Raw genomic sequence first — 6,946 nt, 5'->3', positions numbered from 1 at the left:
GGATAGATAAAATGAGTGAAAAAATAAATTAATTTTAGTTTGTTTGGTAAGAAAATCTTTATAAAAATTAATAATTTTAAATTGGAATGGTAAGAGAGAGAAAATATGTAAGTTAATTCAAAATTATGTAATTTTTAAAAATAATTTTTGAGAAGGAATCCAATTATATCAACTAATGTCGCTTTACACCCTTTTGTATCTCTTTGTATTATTAATATTTTAATAATTCAACAAATTAAAAATTTAAAACTATTTATTTTATGTAAAGGAAGCTTTCAATCGTTTAATAAAAATTAATACATATATATGGTCTTTTATATCGATATGCTAGAGATATCAAATTAATTTAAAATTTTACATGCATAATAAGTAAAATTATATCGATAAATTCAACTATTGGATCTTTAAAATATTAATCGTATAAAGAGATATGACTTATTTTTTTACTCTTATTTTCAATTCTACTAAGTAATGAATGAAAATAAATTTTTTTCAATTATTTCATCTTTCCTATCCAAGAAAAATTTATTTTATCTCTTTCTCTTTCTCTACTCTTTCTTTTTCTATGTTTCCAATTTCCTTTACATCCTACCAGACAGAAGAAAAGCCTAAAGTTTTATCGTAATATACTGATTCCAATATTGCATCGTTCTTGGTCATCGAGCAACTGCCTTAGGTTTTAATCAATGTGGAACCAATTTCATCTTTGATTCAACTATATAGAAAAGTTTAAAATATTAATTAATAATAAAAAAGAAAAAATATTTAAAAAAATTTTAAAAAAATTATTTTACACACAAATTTTGAGTTGAAAGTTAACTTGAAAATCTGGATTCAAATTTTATTAATAAGTTTGAACAGAAAGTTACTAACTCTGGAAATCTCTTAAACACAAAGAAAATCTCTTTGTCTCTTCTCTTCGATTTGACTTGATCTTGGATGGAGCGAATTGATCCAAGGGTCGTGACAACTTGTGAAGAGAATAGAAGTGTTCTTTTAGATGAAAACAACTATTTTCATACCTTTATCGCCAATAAGAAAACAACTACTATATAACTTTTACAATAAAAATAGAAAAACTCTAAAAATCTGCGACCACAAAATAACTTCCTAAACGTAAGGTAAATTTCAAAAGTTAACCAAGTATCCTTAATAATAGAGATTTATTAATCATATCTCAACTACTTAACTTAGTAAATAAACTGATAGATATGCAACTATTTTTAACATCCTCCCTTAAACTGATTTTTATAAAGTAATCAATTTCTCTCTAGCAATGAACACACTCCCATTAGCTGGCGCAGCTTCACAAATGCTTCAAGCTTCAAAGGTTTTGTCATCACATATGCAACTTGCTCTTGGTTGCTACAATGAACCAATTGTATTGTACCATCTTGTGTGAGCTCAAAGAGGAAATGAAAGCGCACATCAATGTGCCTTGTATAAAACTTAATTGTTGAGTTGTTGTCACAATAAACAATTGTATGTCTGCCTTGTATAAAACTAAGCTTGTCTAAAACCCTTCTCAACCAAACCACTTGACAGGCACATGCAGTTGCTACTATGAATTCTACTTCTCTAGTAGACAATGATACTACATGTTGCTTCTTAGATGACCAAGATACAACACCGGAACTCAAGAGAAACACATATTCGATCGTCCAAATCTCCTGCATGGTCAGTGTCCATGTAAGCAACAATTTCTTGTTTTTCTCTTATTATTATTATTATTATTATTATTATTATAAAACACTCTATAATCAACCGAACCCTTTAAGTACCTTAAAATCTTCTTTGTAGCTTGCAAATGTATCTTTGTAGGTTGTTCCATGTATTTGAAAATAAGACTAACAGCGAACATAACATCTGGCCATGTAGCAATTAAATACATAAGACTTCCCATTATCTACTTGTAGAACACCTACATCCTTTTGAAGTTTTTTTCCTGGAATAGAAGGGTTATGAACATGATTACTCTTGTCCATATCAAACCTTTCTAATACTTTAAGCACATACTTCTTCTGACTGATAAATAAACCATTTGTCATTTGCATCATTTCAACTCCAAGAAAGTACCTTATTTTCCCTAAGTCAGTCATATCAAATTCACACATCATGGATTTTTTAAAATCAACAACCATAAACTCACCATTTCTAGTATATACAAGATCATCAACATACAAGCTTATAATCAAAAATTTACCTCATGTGCTTCTCTTGATTAACAAAGTAGGCTCGTAAGGGCACTTTCAAAATCGCTTTTCAAAAAATATGATTTTAAGTGACTGCACCAAACGTGAGGAGTTTGCTTCAACCTATACAGCGCCTTCTTTAGTTTGTACACTTTATACTCCTTTCCTTTAACTTCATAACCATGTGGCTGCTCAACAAACACTTCTTTACTTAATTCACCATGAAAAAAAGTTGATTTTACATCCAACTAATAAACAACCTAGCTCATTTGTGATGTGTTAAGGAATGAAAACTGTTATAACAGTTAGCAGTTAGTAGTTAACAGTTAACAGTGGTAGTTAAGGTTGTTGTAATTAGTTTGATAGATTGTGTTTAAATACCATGCCTTGATATTCAGTTTTCATATAATAAAGTTGAACATTTCTAATCACTATGGATTATGTTCGTATTTATCATTATGGTATCTGAGCCGTAATAATTTTTTTAGTATTTTCTTTGTGTTTCTTCCATGGCAACAGATCTGGAAATGACGACAAAAATCGTTAGTCAATCAACAGTTTCCTAAGCATGATACTGAAACTCGGTGAGCATAATTTTCTTTTATGGAAACAATAGGTTATGCTAATTCTTGAGGGCTATGGGCTGCATGACTTTGTCCTTGGAACTGTTAGTGTTCCTCCGCAGTCTGTTGCTGATAGTGATTGTAACCTTGTTGCTAATCCTGATTTCTTGTTTCATAAGCAACAAGACAAGTTGTTAGCTTCCTAGTTGTTATCCACCATTTGTGTTGATATCTTGGTGCATCTCTCTAGTGCCCAATCAAGTTTTGATGTGTGGAATACAGTTGTGCGACGGTTTGCTTCTAAGTCCAATCTGATAGTCTCTACTTTGAGACATTCTTTATATTCTCAAAAAAAAAAAGGGCAGTTAACCATTAAAGAATACTTGGCCAAAATTAAAAGTTTGTGTGACACCTTAATGACTGTATGCAATGCTATTTCTGAGCAAGAACAGATTAGCATTATTCTTGTTGGTCTGTCAGTGGAATATGAATCAATTTGAATTGTTACTTCAGCAATGTGTGTTCCTCTTGATCTTCTTGTTGAAATGCTTACTAATTGGAAGCTCGACAACAAGATTTTGTTTCTAGTGTGCCTTTACAAGCTAATGTTCGTCAGCAATGTGGTAACAATGATAACAGCATTGGGCAGTTCGGTAGAGGCTCTAGGCCACCCTACAGGGGTAATGGTAGGACATCTCGAGGTAGAGGCCGAGGAAGGATGTTTGTCCATATCAGACCTCAATGCCAATTATGTGGAAGGATTAGCCACACTGTACAGAAGTGTTACTATCGATTTGATGAATCTTTTGAAGGGGTTTCTGATCAGCCAATGCAGGTGCATTGTCATCAGTTCCAAGAACCTTTCAATTTGTCCTGTGGTTGTTCCCAAAGAAACATTGTGCAAGGTTCTGGTTTGCAAACTAATGCGGTCTCCACAAACGGGCAGTATCCCACAAGCTCCTTGAATGCAAAAGTATGGTATCCAGACTCAGAAGCATCCAATCATGTTACCAATGATCTAAATAATTTGTAGGAGGCAACACAATATATAAGTAACAACAAGTTTTTCATGGGGAATGGTGTGTCTGTACCAGCGGCTCATGTTGGCTCCTCCTTCTTTACAAGTGAAAGTAGAGTTTTTCATTTGAAAAATGTTTTGCATGTTCCAAGAATTTGCAAAAACTTAATGTCTGTTGCATAGTTTGCTAAAGATAATCAAGTTTATTTTAAACTTCATCATTTCCATTGCTTTGTGAAGGATATCAAGATAGGGAACATCTTGTTGGTGGGCCACATTCATGATAGTTTGTACTAGTTTGATCTATCAGACACTTAAAGTTTCAAAATAGCTCCTTCTTCTCCAACCACTGCTCACACTACTCACCCCGGGTCCCCTATTTCTAGTAGTTTAGTTTTTGATTTGTGGCACAAATGTCTTGGTCACCCTTGTAATAAAATTGTCACTACAGTTCTTCAAACGTTTAATGTTGTTTCAAACAGTTGTAAGTTGAGTTCATTCTGTTTAGCATGTTAACTTGGAAAGTTTCATAAGCTTCCATTTTCTCCCTCTCCTACTGTTTATTCAGCTCATTTGAACTCGTTGTGTCCGATCTATGGGGGCTTGCCTCTGTGGCATCTGAAGGACATTTTTACTATGTTTCCTTTGTTGATGCCTATTCTAGGTACACTTAGATGTATATTATAAAACGCAAGTTTGACGCCTTGAAAAACTTTCTTCATCTACAAAAGTTTGCTGCAGTTCAATTTGGGTCTCAAATAAAGGTTCTTCAAATTGATTGGGGTGGAGAGTTTCGTTCTTTTCCAAAGGTATTCTCTCAGCTGGGGATTCATCATCGACTTTCATGTCCTCATACTTCTGAGCAAAATGGCTTGGTAGAGAGGAAACACAGACATATAGTTGATACTGGTCTGACATTATTGGCTCAAGCTAGTGTGCCTATGCATCCTTGGGCTCATGCTTTCATCAGTGCCGTTTATCTCATTAACAGACTTCTCACACATGTTCTCAATGGAAGTCTCCCTATGAAATGTTGCATAAAAGTCTGCCTAACTACATGCATTTAAAAGTTTTTGGCTGTAGATGCTATCCATATCTCAGACCCTTTAATACTCATAAGCTGCAATATCGTTCCAGGCTTTGTGTGTTCCTTAGCTATAGTCCTGTTCACAAAGGGTATAAATGTCTTGATGATACTAGTAAGATGTTTGTCTCTAGGCATGTGGTGTTTGATGAAGACTTCTTTCCTTTTGCTAATTCTACTAGCTCAGGCATTGGTTCTGCCACTTCTTGGATTCACCCACAAATCTAGCATCAGCAGTCTCAGGTTCCATTTGTGGTATATTTCTTGACACAATCTAGATTTGGTACTCCACCTATGCCTGTTCCTTCAACTCGGATGAATTTAGAAGTTGTGTCAGGGTCTGCTCCTTCAAGTTTTGTTCCTTTGGAGTCCCCTGATTTACGATTAAGGCCAGACGATGACATCCTGCCAGGGCATGCAGATAGCAGTAGTAGGTCTACTCATTCTACTTCTACTCCAACCTTATCTCATTCTGTTGTGGACTCTTCAATGAACTCACAATTGGCTTCTAGTAGTAATTTAGTTGTTGAGGACTTTTCGGATCCTCCTGTCAATTCTCATACCATGCAAACTAAGTCTAAAAGCGGCATCTTTATGCCCAAGGTGTTTTCAGCTGACTTGAGTGAAACTGAGCCTGTCACAATTGAGAAGTCCTTTGCTAGTAAAGAATGGACACTGGCAGCTCAGCAGGAGTATGATGCTCTACTGAAAAATAAGACATGGAACTTAGTTCCCTTACCTGTACATGGAAGAGCTATAGGATGCAAATGGGTGTTTAAACTGAAACACCGTTCAGATGGCACTATTGTTCATTACAAGGGTCGTTTGTAGTCAAGGGATATCTTCAGAAAGTAGGTATTAATTTTCAAGAAACATTCAGCCTAGTTGTGAAACCAACAACAGTTCGAGCTATTTTAACTTTTGCTGTAAAGTTTGGATGGTAGCTAAGGCAAGTGGATATCAACAACACGTTTCTTAATGGTGACTTGTCTAAAGAAATTTATATGGTTCAACCTTCTAGTTTTAAGCAAAAACATGGTGAATGAACTTTGGAATGCAGATTGAAGAAAGCACTTTATGGTCTTAAATAGGCTCCTAGAGCTTGGTTCTCCAAGCTAAGAGATTTCTTACTTGCTTCACAATTTGTTTTGGCCAAGTCAGATAGTTCTCTTTTTGTTAGAAAAGCTGAGGGAATGCTTTTGTATGTCCTAGTGTATGTGGATGACATCATTGTCACTGGCAATCATCAAGGTAGCATTGATAACTTTGTATCAGCCTTGGATACTCAGCTTTCATTAAAAGATTTGGGCCTCTAAGTTACTTTCTTGGTATTGAAGTAATTCCCACCATTGATGGGTTGTTTTTGAGTCAGCGCAAATATGTCCTTGATCTTTTAAAAAGAGCTTGAATGGATCATAAGAAAGGATCTCCTACACCCATGGCCACTTCAACAAACTTATCTCAACATGTTGGCAGTGGAATTGAGAATGAATCTGAATATAGGAGGATTGTGGGGGCTTTGCAATATGTGGTCATCACCAGACCTGACATTACTTTTGTTGTCAATAGAGTTTGTCAATTCATGCATAAGACTCTCGACCAGCACTTCAAGGCTGTAAAACGCATTCTCAGGTATCTTCAAAACACTGTGGACTATGGACTTCACTTTACTGCAACTGTCAACTTGGATTTAGTTGGTTATTCGGATGCAAATTGGGGAACTGGTGTCGATGATAAGAGGTTTACTACGGGGTTTTGTGTGTTCCTTGGGGGTAATCCTATGGCTTGGGGATCCAGGAAGCAACAAATTGTCTCTAGGTCAACTTCAAAAGCTGAATATAGAGGGCTCGCACACAGTATTACTGAAATGTTTTGGCTTTAGTCTCTCCTATCTGAGCTGCATGTTTCTACCTCAAGAAAGGCCACAGTGTGGTGTGATAATTTAGGAGTAGTTGCTATATCTGCTAATCTGGTGTTACACTTAAAGTTCAAGCATGTTGAGTTGGATTTTTTCTTTGTTAGAGAAAAAGTTACTGCTGAAAGGTTAAGTGTGAGGCATGTTTCAGCACAGGAACAAGTAGCAGATGTC

The sequence above is a fragment of the Gossypium raimondii genome, chromosome 6 (assembly GCF_025698545.1).
Source record: "Gossypium raimondii isolate GPD5lz chromosome 6, ASM2569854v1, whole genome shotgun sequence".
Lineage (NCBI taxonomy): Eukaryota > Viridiplantae > Streptophyta > Magnoliopsida > Malvales > Malvaceae > Gossypium > Gossypium raimondii.
The sequence above is the reverse complement of the archived record's forward strand: the minus strand, read 5'-3'. Positions refer to the sequence as shown.